A 19,377-nucleotide genomic window follows, 5' to 3' on the forward strand; every position below is an offset into this window, starting at 1 on the left:
TGTGTGTGTATATGTGTATGTGAAAGTTGATACATTGGTTCTAAATTCTGTATAAAGAACAAGATGGACAACTTGCTATACTGAATTATGACCAGACATACAAATGGCCAGTAGGCACATGAAAAAATGCCCAGTATCACTAATTATCAGAGAAATGCAAATCAAAACTACAATGAAGTATCATCTCACACCAGTCAGAATGGTCATCATGAAAAAGTCCACAAACAATAAATTTTGGAAAAGGTGTGGTGAAAACGGAACCCTTCTACATTGTTGGTGGGAATGCAGTTTGGTATAGCTGTTTTGGAAAACAGTATGGAGAGTCCTCAAAAAACTAAAAATAGACTTACCATATGATCTAGCAATCCCACTTCTGGGCATATATCCAGAAGGAACTTTAATTTGAAAACATACATGCACCCCAGTGTTAATAGCAGTACTATTTATAATAGCCAAGACATGGAAACAACCTAAATGTCCATTGAAAGATGACAGGATAAAGAAGCCGTGGTATATTGATACAATGGAATACCACTCAGCCATAAAAAAGAGTAAAATAACGTCATTTGCAGCAAAATGGATGGATCTGGAGATTGTCATTCTAAGTGAAGTAAGCCAGAAAAAGAAGAAAAATGCCATATGATATCACTTATATGTAGAATCTAAAAAAAAAAAAAAAGACAAACAAACTTATTTACAAAGCAGAAACAGACTCAGACATAGAAAATAAATTTATGGTTACCAAAGGGGAAAAGGGTAGGAAGGGATAAATTGGGAGTTCAAGCTTTACAGATACTAACTACCATATATAAAATAAATAAACAAAAAGTTTATACTGTATAGCACAGGGAACTATATTCAATATCTTATAGTAACCTATAATGAAAAAGAACATGAAAATGAATATATGTATGTATATGTATGACTGAACTATTATGCTGCACACCAGAAATTGACACAACATTGTAAACTGACTATATCTCATTTTTTTAAAAAAGCACCAAAGAATATAAGACTTCTAATGAAGAAACAGTCATTTTGTTTTACTTATAAAACCCAGATAATGTTAGATTAATCTGTTGGTCAGTATATGAAAATATTTTATCAGAATTGATTGTTTGCAGCCAAGGTCCAGAATCACTGGTCTACAACCCCAAGAGCCCTGACTCTGGTCCGGGTTCACCTACCTGCCTGTACTGATGGGAAGTCTTCATCACTCCTCCTCCTTCTTCTGATGGTTCATTGTGTCTCTCCCTGGACTCAGGAAACATCTCTATTTGCAGCTTCAATGATTAAAACTTAACTCCAATCCAAAGACCATTTTTATCTCACAAATATAATGTGAAATTCCAATACCTCTCATGGGAGAAAGGAGCAATATTGGGAAGAGACCTTCTTCTCTGCTAATTGTTCTCAATAGGCTCTTGGCAGGAAAAGTGAATGCCCCTTGTCCTCCCTTTGATCCAAGATGGCCACCACTTCCACCTGGGAGGGACCACATCAGCCATCTATTCTGAAGGTTACCTTCAATTTTCCTAGTGAAGAAGGAGATAAGAGCTCAAAAACTTAACCCTTATCTAAACAGTGTCAAAAGGGCAATAGAGATTATTTTTATGTCACTGTCTATGAGAAGAGGATGATAGACTGAGTTATAACGCAGCTCCTCAATACACAGATTTACGTGTGCTGAAAGTTAGATTAGATATTCTGAAGCTAATGAGAGGTGATAAAGACTGCTGGTACCTCAGTTACTTTGGTCCCTTAAGTACAGCTTTCTTGAATGTTTTTGCTTTATTTGTGTGGTACAGGTCACTTTATTACCATCCTCAAGATCCTCACATCTCTTCTATTAAAATCTTTTCAATTTACAAAATACACTAAATAAAAAATTTAGTGCTCAGTTTTTTTTTATCTGAACTCACACACCAGCCAGATGCATTCTGTCACACTGTGCTAGTGTATGCTGTTTGATGTTGTGCATCATAGTATTTTTTTAAATTATTCACATATTGAATTTAAATTTATGCAACAATATGAAGTAGAGAAAATGCTCTCTTAGTTTGCTTTTTTGCCTCTATTTATCCATATCACTTTTCGATTCAAACGGCAAATCTCCAATTTTGAAGTTTTATGCTCGTACCTGAAATCCAAGGAGGGTGAATGTTGTTATTTTCATTGTTTGGGAAACAAAAATGTACCTCTGATAATTTTTGTCTTTGATTACTGCTTCTTCAAAGGATTTAAACCAGAATGAAAGCCTTTGAAATCTTCAGAGATAAGGAGACATGAGAGTTGTTCTGTATGCACTGGATAAACAGATGTCTTAGCTTTTCAAACCAAACCCGAAAAATATAATCACAAGCTTCATCAGAAACAGAGAACAATTTTTGCAGGTGTATAGTGTTTTATACTTTACTAATGTGAAATGAAGAAATAATGTCATTTATTCCTTTTTCTTGTCTAAGAATTTAGTTCCCATTAACATTTCAGAAAACTTTTTTTTTTTTTTTTTTATCTCAGGAAGCAGGATACATTCCATAGGAGGAAAAAAATCTTCTTCTTGTCATTTTGGGTACCAAAAAGCATAATTAGAAAAAATATCTACAAACTGCTCAGGAAGCTGAGATCCTAAATGAAAAATGCCAAGTTGATAAAAGACAAATTTCATTCATTTACTCAACGGACCAAACCTTGTAATCAAATTTATTCTGAGTTACCCGTTGACTTCAATGAGAGTGCCTTATATGGAATAATAGTAGAATTAAACTCAATGCTACTAACAGGGAAAAAAAAAAAAAACTAATCCAGTTTGCATTGTGGCAACTGATAACTTAAACTGGATAACCTATTCTTTATGTTGATGGCATAGTTGCCTACTGGTTCACAGCAGCACTGAAATGGACCTAATGACGCAGAGAAACAAATAATCTCTATCCGTTATGCTTTCAGCCTTTCCAAGATAAAAATACCTCTTACTTACATACTATGAGGATAAAAAAAGCAAAAGAGAATCACATTGTCCATTGACTAGAATGTTTCATTGTGTCCAACAAACATGGGTACTTTTGCAGTTTAAATCTAAAATGAAGACTCAAGTAATAACACAACTTACAATTCAAGTGTCTTACTAAATTATCCACTTTACTATATTCAAACCACTTCTGAACACACTACCACCAATTATACCATTGAATAAATTCTAATTCTTTTGATGATGGAAAAGAAAAAAATGGAGCCAATCTGGTTAAACGTATCCTCCAAGGGGCAAGTTTCAGTTTTGTTCAACACTGTGCTGTAAGGAACTTAATGCTTGCTTCAATGGAACTTTAAAATTAACCTGATATATTAATTTTGAAATTTGAAAATGATGACTGGGAAACTACACTGGCAAAAATGTGCTGTGGAGAACAAATTGGCCCTCAAAAACTGTCTCATGGATTGTTAAAACTGAAATGGACATTAGAAATAATTTAGTATACTTCATTTATTTTAACCAGCAAGTAAACTGATACTTAACAGAGTTAAGTGACTTATAAAAGGTCTCACATTCCTTAGGGGTGGATTAATTTTCTACTTCTCTAGTCCAGGATCGTGTAATACTGTAAGGAAATGTTTTTCCTCTCATTTCACAGGAGAGGATGCCTTGGTCCCTGGTCCCATGTGTAGCAGTTCTCCTGAATCCTCTCATGCCTGAGTATGACCCAAGATGATAAAAGTCCATGGGTCAAAGAGATTCCGCCTCCCACTCAGAGGATTTGGACAATTTGCTCTGCAAAAGTGACCCTCTCCTTAGAAATTCTCATTCAAGCTGGTAAGAAAGTGAAATTTATTCCATAACATCTTTATATAAATAGGTATTATCAAACATAGTACCCATTATGAATCCAGTCTAATGTAGATATCCTATCCTATCATCAAAAAATTGTCATCTAGAATGAAATATAGGTTTAAAAATACATGATGCAATTAGAGAACAATACAAGATAGTTTACAAATGAATATATATATGTATATGCACACATATATATAAATTTAGGAGGAATATGCATATAACTCATCAAAAAAAAGAAAGTATCTTGTATATTATCTGAGTTTAAATGTTAATGTGATCCATTTGAACCTTGTCCATCTGATGCAGATTTTGGCAAGATATGGTCATCTATGGTTTCCCAGACTTTCTTTAGCAATTCATGACAGAAATACCATCAGGGTAGCTTTTCCTGTTCCTGTGCCTACAGAATTCGGAATTGAGAACATATGAAAAAAATAAACAGAGAGGAGCATGCACGTGGACATGTGTAAGCAACCGCACGATGTTCTTGTTCTATCAGAGGCTTCCAGGGTGGGATACGGAAGAGACTGGAGACCCTTTCTTCCTTTCAGTCTTTCCAAAGAGACTGAAGTGTGTGCTGCATTGTTATTTAATCCCCAGTACTTTCTAATCGGTTTGCAGCTCTCATAATTACTGGGTCTTCCCCAAACTAGTGCTTTTTCTGTAGATAATTCTGGTTTCAAAGATAGCCATAAAATCTAAAACTATATTCCAAAGAGATTCCCCACCTCTGGCAGCAATAACCCTAAAACTTTGTAGTACATTTGTATAAGGTGTTAATGTGTATTTTGCACGTATATGTATATGTGTGTCTGTGTGCATGCATGCATGTTTGTAAAGAACCAGTCACTAGCTTTCATGCAGAAAGGAATGTTGCCAAATAAATATGCATATAATTTCTATTTATTGAAAATGTAACTATTATAGCAACATAAAAAATCAATGTTTGTCCAATTATTTTCTGCAGGCAATATCATGCACTGCAGCATAGTTTCTCATTAGATTAAATCAAACTGTTCTTAAATACCATTTTACCAGCTGTTACTGGATAAAGGGTGAACAGAACAGTTTGTAGTAGCAAATATGTAGCTTTCTGGGAACTGTCTTTGCCAACATTGCTACCAGCTGCATACATTGTTTATAAAAAACAAATGCCCTTAGTGGTTTTTTAAAATTTTTATTGAAGTGTGAGTTTTTTTCCCAAAATAATTTCTTATGTTTCTTGGGGAAAAAATGTTGCCAAAGCCTGTAAAATAAGTCATAAATTCAAAGTCAAAATCCAAGTCATAATTGCATATTTTAGGCTTTAATTTAGAATGAATTGCAAGAATTAGTTCACTAAAAGGTAGGAATATCAAAATAGAGTCAAATAAATTTCCCAAATCCCCCATGTAGATTTTATGTAGCATGTTTAAAAAAATACTGTACGTTTTCGGTAGTCTAAACTGGGATCTAATCAAATAGTTAATAGCCAGTTTAAGCTTCTTAAACATTGTCCCAATATGATATTAAAAGGACATATGGCCCAACTTTTGGCCTTATTTCCAAGTTTTAAATAACTTTTCTTAACTCAAGTAAAAAATTTTCCCCCACAGATAGAAAAAATGGAGAGACCCAGATACTTAATTGTCTGATTAAGATTATGCAACTTCTTAGTACATAGGTCCGTCATCAAGTCACATAAAGTCCAGGGACACCATTTATATTATTCAAATGGAATTTTGTTACTAGAGGTCTAGACTGCAATATCTGATCCAATTTCATTTACTTTTGTCTATATCCTGCTAAACAACAAAATTTTCATAAGTTATAAAGCACAAGGGAAATACAAGAAGTTGACATTCTAAACTACAACAAAAATAAAATTTTAATGTGAATTTGTATGAAGGTATTGCAAAAATCACTTAGATTTCAAGCAAATGATGTCATCTTAAGTAGATAATTATATATTAGATGATATGAAAGAGTAATTATTTCCATATTTTATCATCAGCCTCCTCATAACTTGTTCTTATCATCCTCTTCTAACATTTTCACTTCTCTGTGAACAAGTACACATATATAAATAAGCATGTATATACATTCACATACACACACACATAGATATATAATATTATGTTGGGAACTATCAGAAAGTGTTTGCCTAGCTAAATAGAACGTTAGTTTATATTGCCTTTCCCCACATGCTTCATTCTTAGCTTAATACCTGGGTATCTTTTCAACAAATTGAAATCCCTGTTCCTTCTGTGTATCACCATGAACTTCACTGCACACCTGAATCTTGAATTAAACCATTCTGATTATTAGATTGAGCATTTTTGAAGAAAACAGAAACAAGGAAAATAACCGAAATGTCTGCTGAAGTGGATGTCCATCAATAGGCAGTTGGAACTGAGTAATGGCTACCCTGGAAATGGACATAGATGGCCTCCTGCTCCAAAGTCACCATCACTCCTTAATGTCTTATGCCAGACTACTTCATGCACTTCCCTGCCAGTCTACTACAGACAATTACATTTGAACCCCCTGGTAAATACTGAGAGTGGCTAGACACATTACTTTTAGAGCTAGAGCAGGAATATAAAATAGCAGATTCTTTGTGGCTATTGAGAAGGTCACATTTGATCCTATCCATAAGGTCGATGTATTCTTTAGAGATTGTTCCAACTGATCATTTTATTATCATGCTTAAAATACTTTAGTGGCTCTGAAATAGCTCCTTAGGATTTCACTTAACTTTCTCATATAATCTCTTGCCACTGACACTCCCCATTCTTCTGCAACTCTTGCATAAAAGCTAGAATGAATGACTTTCATCCGCATCTCTGCTTTGACTGTAGGATGCAGCAAGGCAGTATCCTTGTCTTTTTCACCATTATATGCCCACTGCCTAGCAATACTCTGGGAAAATAAAAAGCACCTGGTCATTTAGTAAATGAAACAATGGTTGAACTACTTGGGAGGATTTTGAGTCTATACGGTTTGCTGGGGGAGAGACTGGGTGACTGGTTAATGTTCCCACAACTCTGCAATGAGTGAGTGGTAGAGAGCTAGAAAAAATGCTCTGTTATTCTTCCTGTGCTCACTTTTACTCCTGTCCTACTTTGGCTTAGTTGCTTGTATGCTTTGTCTCCGTGTATTAGTTCCAATAAGAGTTAGGCCATGTTTTTATCTGTTTATCTGTTTGTTGAGTCTAGTTGGGTGTCTCCAGAAGTCACAGTTCCCACTTCTCATTCTTTCTCTACTCTGAAAATCTGCCTGCAGAATCTTCTCAGTGACTTTAGCCTCCAGCCTCTGCTCAGATTGGTTTCCCAGACCTGCTCTGCCATGTGGACCACTCTGATTTCAGTCCTTTTACTCCTTTCCTGGTTCTCTCCTCTTTGCCAGGCCCTTGGAATAGCAATTTGCTTCCTTAGAAGTATCAGTTTGGTTCTTTATCCTTCTGTTGTCCCTGGACACTGCCTTTCACCACATTCTTTAACCTCATGCCTCAACACACCTCAGATTCAGTGTCCCAGCAACGCTCTGCCTCCTTGGAGAGAAGAAGCACAAGAACCATCCCGCCTACAGCTTCCTGCCCTCACTTGCCCTTAGTTCTTTTGTTCTCCTCAACCTTTCTCTACATCCTTTTCTAATCAAAATCTATTTCTCTTTACCAGTTTGTGTGATGATTTGTGGGTAGATTTTTGAGTTCACCATTAGGAAGTTTAAATTTTTCACTTTGATGCCAATCTAAGAATTAACATAAGTATGCTTTGTGTTATTTGGATGGCCACCTTATCTCTAGATTACTGCCAAACTGTTTTGACGTTCACATTTCCATTTGTGTTTATATGGTTTTGAAGCCAAATAGTCCTACTTTAATGATCCCAGGTTAATAAAACAAATAACAAATACAAAATAAATATATAGATTATATTTTAGGTCAAATGAATTGCAAAAAACCATGACAGACACAATACCATATAAATAAATATTTTTGAAGTTACTCATATTAAAAAAAAACAAGTGTTGGGAAAGCTGAGTCATCAAAAAATAAATAGTAGCATAAGCATGATGAATTCAGAATTTTTTTTGTAGTAGTAACCAGCATCATGTGAGCTAACATTCTGCTTTTGGAAAACAACATCATTTGTCACAAAATTTTGTTAGTTTGAATTGTTGATTTGATAGAATTTGTATTTAATTTCTAAATTTAATTTGCTTTTTATAAAAGTTTTACATGAATGGAATTTATGTAAAGATTTATTTTTGGAGACAATTAATTAAAATAATAATAAACATAATTTAACACTAAAAAAAAGCAAAAATTTTGAGCAACACTGATCTCTTCACATGTATTTTAAAAATGTTGATTCTTTTTGAAGACTTCTTAAAAAAGGTTTATCACTGATTATGAAACAATTCAATTTACCTATTCATTTATGACAAGGATAAAAAAGATAATAAGTCATAGCTATATAAAATCTGCTACCTCTCCTTGCCTGCCAAAGAAAATTCTGCCCAAGTCTCCTACTTCACCCTCAACTTCAGCCTTTCCAGTTGTACCCCCAATGAATCATGAGAATCTATCAGATAATATAAAAACTGAAAAACTAAAGCAAAAAAGACATCTTTAATGAGATTTTTATTTTAAAAGGAAAATAACCCTGATACCAAAATAAGAAGAAAAAAAAAACTACAAAAAAGAAAACTATAGGCCAACATCCTTAATAAATATTGATTCAAAAATCCTTCATAAAATATTAGCAAACCAGACTCAACAGTGTATTAAAAGGATTATATACCAATACCAAGCAGGATTTATTATTGGAATGCAAAGATAGTTCAACACTCAAAAATCAATCAATATAATAAAAACATTAATAGAATAAAAGAAACAGGGACATGATCATCTCAAAGAATGAAGAAAAATCATTTATTAAAATTCAATGCCCTTTCATGATAAAAAAAAAAAGTCAACAAACTAGGAATAGAAGGAAAGTACCTCATCATAAAAGCATACATGAAAAATCCATAGCCAACATTATACTTAATGATGAAAGACAAGCTTTTCCTCTAAAATCAATAGCAAGGCAAGGATACCTGCTTTCAAAATTCTGTTCACATTGTACTAGAAGTCCTAGTCAGATCAATTAAGTGAGAATCAAAGGCATCAAACTGAAAAGGAAGAAGTAAAATTGTCTCTGTTCATAGATGACATGATCTTAAATGTAGAAAACTCTAAAAATTTCATGAAAGACCTGTTAGAACTAACAAATAAATTTAGTAAAGATGGCAGGATACAAAATAAACATATAAAAATTAGTTACACTAACAATCAACAGACTGAAAAAGAAATTAAGAAACAATTCCAGTTATGATGCTATCAAAAAGAACAAAATACTTAAATATAAACCTAACCAAGAACGCAAAAAATTTTTACATGAAAACCATGTGACATTGGTGAAACACATTGAAAAAGAAACCAAAAAATGGAAAGACATCCAATGTTTGTGGATTAAAACACTTAATATTGTTAAGATGTCAAAACTATCTAAAGTGATCTAAAGATTCAATGTGATCCTTATCAAAATTCCAATGCTGTTTTCACAGAAATAGAAAGTTCGATCATAAAATTTTATGGAATCTCAAGGGACTCTCAATAGTCATAACAATCTTAAAATCGAAGAACAAAGTTAGAGGTCTTATACTTTCTGTTTTTAAAACTTACCACAAAGCTACAGTAATGAAAACAGTGTGATACTGGTATAAAGATAAACATATAGACTAATTGGTATAGAATAGAGAGCCCAGAAATAAATCTTTGCATGTATAATCAAGTGAGTTTCAACAAGAAAGCCATGGTCATTCAATTGGAAAAGGTCCATCTTTTTAACAAATGGTGTTGAGAAAATTAAATGTCTAGATGTAAAATAATGAAATTAGATCCTTACCTTAACAGTATCTAGGAAAAACAAAACAAAGTGTTCAAAGACCTAACTAAACATAAGAGCTAAAACTATAAAACTCTTAGAGGAAACATAGAAGAAAATCTTTGTGGCATTGAATTTGGTGATGATTTTGTGGATTTGACACCAAAGAACAAGTATTAAAAAAAAAAAAAAAGTTGGATTTTATCAAAACTAAAAACTTTGGGCATCAATAATCTCTATTAACAGAGTGAATAGGCAACCCAAATAATGAGAGAAAATATTTGAAGATCATATATATAAGATATTAGTATCCAGAGTATATAAAGAACACCTACAATTCAAGAACCAAAAAACCCCAAATAACCCAATTAAAAATTTAGAAAAGGACATGAATAGCTATTTCTCCATAGAAAATATACAATAAGTACATAAAAAGGTGCTCAATGTCACTAGTCATTAGGGAAATGAAAATCAGAAACACAATGAGATACCACTTCACACCCATTAGAATGAAAATTATAAAAAAATAAAAGCAAAACCTAGAAAACAGAAAAGAACAAGTGCTAGTGAGGATGTGGAGAAGTCAGAACTCTGTGCATTGCTGATAGAAATGTAAAGTGGTATAGCTGCGGGAAAACAGTGTGAAAATTCCTCAAAAAATTAAATATAGAATTACCATAATATATAGCAACTTCTATCCAGAGTATATACCCCAAATAATTAAAAGGAGGGATTTAAACAAATATTTGTACACCCTTGTTCATAGTAGCATTATTTGCAATAGCCAAAATGTTATTGCAAAGCTAAAAGAAATCCAAGTTTCTAGTTACATATGAGTAGATAAATAAAATGTTGTGTATATATACACACAATGCAATATTGGCCTTTAGAAGGAAAAAAAATTCTGACACGTGCTACAACATGGATGAAATTTGGAGACATTATACTAAGTGAAAAGCTAATCACAAAAAGAAAAATATTGTATGATACCACTTATATGAAGTATCGAGGGTAGTCAAATTCATAAAGACAGAAAGTAAAATGGTGGTTACCAGGGGCTGAGGGGAGGGAGGAATGGGGAGTTATTGTTTAATGACTACAGAGATTCAATTTGGGAAGATAAAAATATTCTGAAGATGATGATGATGGTTGCATAACATTGTGATTGTACTTAGTGTGGCATATCTCTACCCTTTAGAATGGCAAAAGTGGCCAATTTTATGTGTATTTTACCACAATGAACAAAAGGAGACTAACTGTTTGCAAGGAAGAAGAGTGAATAAAAGGGGAAATGGAAGACAAGGATGTAAAGAGATAGACTGCCTGGACTTGGGAGGACATTTTAGACAGAGAGTGGAATATACAACAGAGAGACATTTTGTGGGGAGCATTCACTGTTCATTTAGAAAGTATTGAGGATAGTAAAGAACTGAGCAGAGATAATTTTTAAAATATCTTTTGCTTTATATTACAAGTTTATTTCCTTCCATTAATAGTTTTAGAGATATGTCAGTAATAAACTACACTGCTTGTAATCTATTTTGGTTGATGGACCCCTTTTAATGAGAATACACACGAATCTTCATAGAAACCCTGGGTATGTTGGGGTTATACACTTGTTTGTTCAACATTTATGAAAAATCTACTGTATCTCCTCTTAATGATAACTTCAGATATTAGAGAAGAGAAATTTAGTATCTATGTTAAATAGTGTTTGTTCTTGTCCTCTGAAATAACAAGAAGTAGACTTGTCTATAGGCTCCTTTGAGTTGACCATATCCTACATTATCCCCAAAAAATGTTTGTAGATTTTTTTAAGCATTAGCTCTTTCCCTGCTTGATCTGCTCACTTAGGAAAACAAATTGGAACATTAAAAAATGAGGAATGACCTCTTTCAGTGGAGAAATGCTAAATGTTCTATTTTTTTAAAACAACAAATGAACAGAGAACATGAAAAAGGGCAGAATAAACATTTCATCTGACAATCTGTCACATACAAAATTGAGCAGCAAGTCTGTGATAAATGGACCATTGCTGCAGACGAACTTGCTACATATGGAAGGAAAAATAATTTCTCCTCAAATGCTCTTGCTTTTATTCTTCTTCCACAATTCTCTATAAACTTCCAAACACAGAGCATACGAGCATCAATAGAGGGAAAAATGAAAACATGGCAAATTCAAGAGAAAATGTGTAAATTTAATTTACCACTGAAGAATATGAGAAATGTGTAGAGGTGGCTTGAAATTACATTTTTGTCCCTTCAAGATAACAAGAGTTTTCAGCCTTCTATTGAAATCAGTTCACTAGGTTTCTTTTTTTTTTTTTTCCCAAACATTTTAAAGTTAAAATTCAATTGGAATGTCAAATTAACTTTCTTCTCAGGGAAACTCCCAAATTCATCTATTCTTCTTTAAAGATTTTTTTTTTCAGGAGGAAAGAAACTTCTGATGAAAAATCCTACCAATGTTGGGACTGATGTTATCAAAAAGTGCATGATCTCTTTAGTCTATCTGAACCTCTCGTTCCACTCAGCAGAACTTTTTTTTTTTTTTTGCCTTTGGACAGCTCTCATTCCCATTCAATTTTCTGACTCTCTCAACCTCCTCAAGACCACTGCCTCATAGCTTTCCACTCTCCTCCTTCTCTTGCAAAGGAACTCATCAGATTATCGCCTTAACTGAATTTATCAGGAACCCACTGCTTTGTATTCCACCCTAATACATACATCTGAAAACATCCCATTTTCTTTGCAAAAGTGCTTAAATTCATTAAACATCAGTTTTTCACCTGACACTGGGGTAATATAGGGTGGTATGAATTGATTAGTGTTCATAATAATAGCTGTATTAGTCAGGGTTCTCCAGAGAAATAGAACCAGGAAAGGTGGGGAGGAGAGATTTATCATAGGAATGCACTTACACAGCTACAGAAGCTGAGAAGTTCCACGATCTGAAATCTGCAAGCTGTTGGTGAATCAGAAAAGCTGGTGGTATCATTCAGTCCGAGTCCAAAGGTATTAGAATCCGAGGCTGATGGTGTAAATCTTGGTCTGATTTCAAAAGCCCAAGAACCAGGAGTTCTGACATCTGAGAGCAGAGGTTGGATGCCTTAGCTCAAGCAGAGAGAAAGAGAGAATTTGCCCTTTCCTTGCCTTTTTTGTTTTGTTCCAGCCCTCAGTGGGTTGGATGATGATGGGGAGAGCAATCTTCTTTACTGATTCTGTTAGGTAGTTAGATAAGTGGGGGCACCTGGCAGTTAGGTGGAGGAGATGGAGGATAGTCCGGAAGATGGTGGTATGCCCACCTCCAGCATAAAGGGGCTTTACCTCCTCTAAATGAGTGCCAGCAAGAAACTGGTTAGAACCAGACAGCCGCAACTGCTCAGTAGCGAGAAGGACCTAACCAGACATGACCCAATGCTCATTGTAATATAATTAGCATTGCAGATTAGGACTCCCCCATGGGTTTTTCTGTGTGCATCATGGGTAAGGACATGCACAAAAGGGGATGAGCATGACTAAGCACTCCAGGGACAAGAGCCGTCAATCAACCAAAAGACCACCTTTAAGCGAGGGTATAAGAGAAAGGACAAAGACCATCACTTTTTCTCCACCCGTCTCTTATTCCTGGAGGTGTACTTACCGTTTACTAACAAATACTTCAAAATCTTTCGCTACTCACGCACTGTCTCCCATCTGCATTCTTCTCTTTCAGGTTAAGATGAGAACTGGGGTCTTTTCCCTTCCCCTTTTGGGCTAACAATCCTAATACCAATCTCCTCTAGAAACACCCTTACCGACAACACCCCAAAATAATGTTTTACCAGCTATTTGGACATCTCGCCTAGCTGACACATAATATTAACTATCCCAGTAGCTTATACTTACTGAGTGCATCATATGCCAGCACTGTGTTTGCTGCTTAACCTTGGGACCTGCACCATAGGCCAGGGTAAAGCTCTGACTCTGGATTCAAACTGCCTGGTTTGAAGTCTTGCCAACTGGTTTCTGTCAATTACTATTATATCATCATGGACAAGTTACTTCACTTCAATGTATTCATCTGTAAATAATAGTACCTACCTCACAGGGCTGTTATGAGAATTAAATGAGTTATTAATAACACCTGCTGTATGGTAAATAAGTATATACTTACATTGATTAAATACTTCATATCTTTTTTCTTTATTATTGAAATACAGTCAGTTTACAATGTTGTGTCGATTTCTGACGTACAGCAAAATGTTTCAGCTATACATATACATATATTCATTTACATATTCTTTTTCATTATAGGTTACTACAAGATATTGAATGTAGTTCCCTATACAGTAGAAACTTGTTGTTTACCTATTTTATATATAGCAGTTAGTATCTACAAATCTCGAGCTCCCAATTTATCCTTTCCTCTCCTCTATGGAAATAAACCATAAGTTTGTTTCCTATGTTTGTGAGTCTGTTTCTGTTTTATAAATCAATTTGTGTCATTTTTTTAGATTCCACATACAAGTGATATCACACGGTATTTTTCTTTCTCTTTCTGGCTTACTTCACTTGGAATGACGATCTCCAGGTCCATCCGTGTTGCAGCAAATGGCATTTAAATACTTCACATCTTAAATACTTATAAAGTGCTTGAATATCATAAATACTCCATAAAATTTAGTTATTATTAATCTGTGTCTAGGTATTTTTTTTTTATAGTATTGATGTGGTCAATAACTGAGAAAAAAGAGTGATTAAAGTGAGGATGAAACTCAACACCTAGAGGTCTGGCTTAGCCAGACCCTCCTTCCTTCAGGCCAGGCACAGGAACGGTGTTTCTGTAATGTCTGGGGAAAGTTGGTGGGGGTTGGGAGGCTGATCTTCAGTAAGAATGAATACAATCTTAGGAAATTTTTCTATTCTCTTTTTCCACACCTTGGGACTTCCTCTGGCTCAGGGACTATGGAGAAATACGGTTGCAAATTGTGCGACCTCTGTGGCATCTTTTCCTAATAACCTTGGCAGTCATGATGCACAGTTGGAGACATAGTGGTTTAAGCTATATTTTCTCTGCTTGTTGATGAGTGCGTCATATGGGACCAAATCAAAGGCCATCCTGAGGTTGAGATGTGTTGCGTTTATTGCTTTTCTGCTGTCTCCAATGTGCCTTGCTCTGTCAGCAAAGGCTATTAGATTGGTCTTGATAATTTGCTCTTCTAACTCATGTTAGTTATTACTCTGCGATCTCAGTGTGTACAAACTGATTTTCTTATGATACGCTCTAATTTTTTAATATATACTAAAGCTAACATGTATTGCTCTATAATTTCTAGCATTTAAAAAAACTTAAACTAATCTTTATAAAGATCTCTCATATCCTTTAAGCATCTCTCCCATCACCTGTATGTTCTCAGGATAACTCACACAATTCATTATTACACTGCAGGGTGGTCGTCATCAGTCCTGCTGAGATCAGCATGCACAAGGATTCTTGGGGAGCAGACTTTACTGCTTGTATTTAATTTTGTCATCCTTCCTTTTGAACTCTCTCTCTCATGCCTTCTTTTTCTCCCCATTCCTCTACCTTCTGTCTTCTTCCCTTTGCTATACAAGTGGAAATGAAGTCCATGTGAAAAATTATTTACTATGAACTTCCTTTGAGTTTCTAACCCTCCCATGATGGAACACTGGTAAGCATCTCCCATTCCGAGTCCACTAAGCAATGCTGCTCCTCTCAGCACCACTTAAAAAAAATGAATTAACAGTCCTGGGAAGATCCAGGAACAAGCTAGAGCTGATGCTGTCTTGGACCTGATTATAAAGGGAACCAATAACACTCCATATGTGACGTTATGATAATATTTCAGAAGTACTTAGTCATATCTATTTTAAACCTATCAATTATAATTTATCTAAGTGTGTTTAGGAAAAAAAGTCCTTAAGATGAGATGTGACGGATATATCTTTGTTCTTGCTTTTTCTCTGCCCTCCTTGTCCTCACCACTGCACACGTCCCCATCATCTGTAAATTCAGATGCTGTGTTTTCTTCCAGCTTAAACACTATGTCTGCAAGAAACCTCATACAGTTCCCTTCTGGGGATGAGATTCTGGCTTGACTCCTCTTACAGCACACACATACTGGAGACATATTGAAACTGTATGTCCATGTTCCTATCCACTACTTAACCAGAAGCTTCAGGAAGACAGGGTGCATTCCAATCTGCTATGTCTATGTATCTTTCAGCATCCAGTGCATTGCTGGGCCCAAAGAGGCCCTCAAGAAACATATACTTACTCTTTTACTTAAACAAATACATGGAGAGTGAAAATGTTCCCAGGAAACTTTTCCAGGGAAAGGCCAGAGCAAAGTAACAGCATCACTTCGGATTTCTGGAAAGTAATCTTCACAGATGAAGAGATTCTTCTAGACTTAATTAACAATAAAAACTTCATTAACTCATAACAGCAACTAGTTTTTGTTGCAGCCTTTCCACAGAACGTCCTTTTTTTGTTTCAATAGCAGATCAATGGCCACATTTTGTAGAATGGTTGGCTCATAAGCTGTCAAAATCCAAACAGCTCTTTTGTACATAACGTAAGATAAACTGAAGTTGGAATTGGCTATCCTGAAAGGGAAACGACTTCTCTAAGTACAGAAAGCGTGTTTACTGCTTTGTGAGCCTATTGGCAGTTTCCCTGAAATGACCAGTATTAGAGCCGTGGAAACATTTTGCAGATTACACCATAGCCATTCTTGTCTTTTCTCTTCTGCGACGATTCCTGTAATGTGCTCATTATGGGAAGGCATGCCCTAACAATGTCTCACTGCATTTCAAGGGAGCAACAGTTGAGGGAAATGCTGTGTGTCTCACAACCATTAAGAAATTGAGGCATACAGACCAAAACTTCTTTTCAGAGAAGTTAAGTTGCAGAACATCTCCAGGGCTGTGTATTGTTTTGGCTAGTGTACCTCCTGCTGCTAAACAGTTTAGTGGCTGGAATAAAAGGTGTCAAGAATTTTTAAATTACTTAATGTTTAAAAATTTCTTCTTTTAAAATAGTAGAGAATTAAAAAAATTGACACACTTTAAGTTAAGGGACATTTGCAAAGGATTTTTTTTTAATGTAGAAATGTAATTATTACAACATAATTGGAGAGAAAAAGACAGGGGACTAATTCTTGTTTCTGTATGGGATAATGAAATAAGTAAACATCAGGTTCTGAAAATCCTATTTATTTTCACAGTAGTCCTAACGAATAGATAGATGTGGCAAAGACTCACTATTTCCTTCTTAATTCTTTATTTTAGGCCGGGACTAGGACGAGGCAAGTGAAGTATCTAGGGATGCAAAATTTCAGGAGGCACTCACTCTCAGGTTCCTGCAAATACCAGTCCTACACTCACACGACCCTGCACTTGCCTGACCTTGAGAATGGGTAGCTCCTAAGTTTGCATCCTATGCATCTCTCTTGCCTCACCCTTGTTCCAGCACTTTTCTTGCTGGTCAATTGGACTACATATTCCAGCCTCCCAAATTAGGAGTTATGTTGTGACCGAATTCTGTCCCATGCAATATAGACTAAAGTAGTGTTGGCCCCAACCAAGTCACGATCTACAAAATCCTCTAAAGTACCATCCTCCATGCTTTTTTTCCCACTTCCCAGCTGAATAGAGAGGACTTTAAAGATGTAGCAGAGGGCAGAGCCACAATTTGGAAGGAACCTGGGTTGCTGAGTTGCCCCTTAGAGAAGAAATGTTCAAGACAGCTACCTCAACAGGAACACTGTGTTAGATGCTTGAGTGAGGTGGCAAATAAAATTTTGTTATCTTAAGACAATAAAATTTGGGAGTTTTTAATGGCAACATTTCATAATGCCGTTTGCAGCAACATGGGTGGACAGAGAGATTACCATATTAAGTGAAGTGAGTTAGACAGAGAAAGACAAATATCACATCATATCATTTATATGTGGAATCTAAAAAAAAATGACACAAATGAACTTATTTATAAAACAGAAAGAGACTCACAGACATAGAAAACAAACTTATGGCTACCAGGGAGGAAGGGTCTGGTGTGATAAACTGGGCGTTGGGATTGGCAAATACTAACTACTATGTACAGAATAGGTAAACAACAAGGTCCTACTGTATAGCACAGGGACTGTATTCAATGGCTTGTAGCAATCTATAATGAAAAGGAATATATATATATATATACACACCTGGATCACTATGCTGTACCCCAGAAACTAGTAAAACATTGTAAATCAACTAAAACTCAATTTAAAAAATGTTAAGGGGAGAAGATATAGCTCAGTGGTAGAGTGCACACCTAGCACACACAATGTCCAGGGTTCAATACCCAGTACCTCCATTATAAATAAATAAAAACCTAATTACCACTCCCCACCACCACCCAAAAGAGCACCATGTCTGGAGAACAAAACATGTTAAAAAAAAATGCTCAGCTGAAACCCTTCGGGGAGTTTGGGGTTTTGAAGGCATGAGGCATCCATTCTCCTTGCTTTGCCCCATGATAAACCTTTCTCTGCTCCAAAAAGAAAAAAAAAATTGGGGGGTTGTTTGTCAAGCATTTAACCTCAGGGTTATGGTAGGTATAATTCACATTTTTCTGGAGGAAACTGAGGCTCAAAGAGCCTAAGTTAGCTACTTAGGGTCCTAGAGCCATGACGGTAGATCTAGGATTTGAACTCCCAAGTTCATGCTTATTCAACGTGGTCACATTATGTTCTAGGCATCACTGGAAGTGATACTGAAAATATACTCAATGAAGGCAGCAAATCTTTCCAAATACATGTGTTATGTTATAGTTTCTCCAACACATTAAACCATAAAGGTTTTAAGTTAGGACTAAATGCCACTAAAATGGCACTGTCCTTTACAGTAAGTTATTTTCTGTAGGGAAATTAACTTAGAAAAGGCAGCCCTGTCGTGTGGACTTGAGCAGTTCCAGGAGCAGCTCCACATATTACAGCCCCTACTTTCCCTTCAGATGACCCAAGCCTGCTAACTTCCAGAAGCTTCCTGGCTTCCATTTGGTTCAACCCACAGAATGCTGCCCGCAGAAGTTGCTGTAATAATAGTGTCATAGAGAAGAAATATTCACTCTTCTTCAGTATTAATCGCCAAAATATCTTGGGAGAAACTCATATTCGAAGAATGAAGCCACTATTATCAATTGTTATCTTTGCAAAAGAGAGCTCATTTAGAGATCTGTATTCTGCAATATAAACAAATATACAGGGCCTATTTGGGGTCCGTTTGCGTTTTTGTGGAGAGAGAGGGCAGGCCAGTTACAGGGAGCAACACAAAGACAAGGGCAGGAGCACAGCCTGGAGAAATCCGCTATTGAATCCATTTTTAGCACATTAACACTCCAAACAATGATGCCACAGAGCAGATCAGCAAGGAGGGATGTGGGCTCAAAGATAAAATATTGCAAGATATTTTTTGATTGTCTGTAATTTTAATGAATCACATGTCCCGTTTCCCTTAATGAATCACATGTCCCTATTTGATAAATAAGGGCACAACATAAATATCAACATAAATGTAAATAGTGAAGTAATATGGCCTAAAGGAAAATGACAGTATTTGCTTTTGGAAGAGTGTGGCTCTT

Source organism: Camelus dromedarius, chromosome 13, assembly GCF_036321535.1.
Source record: "Camelus dromedarius isolate mCamDro1 chromosome 13, mCamDro1.pat, whole genome shotgun sequence".
Lineage (NCBI taxonomy): Eukaryota > Metazoa > Chordata > Mammalia > Artiodactyla > Camelidae > Camelus > Camelus dromedarius.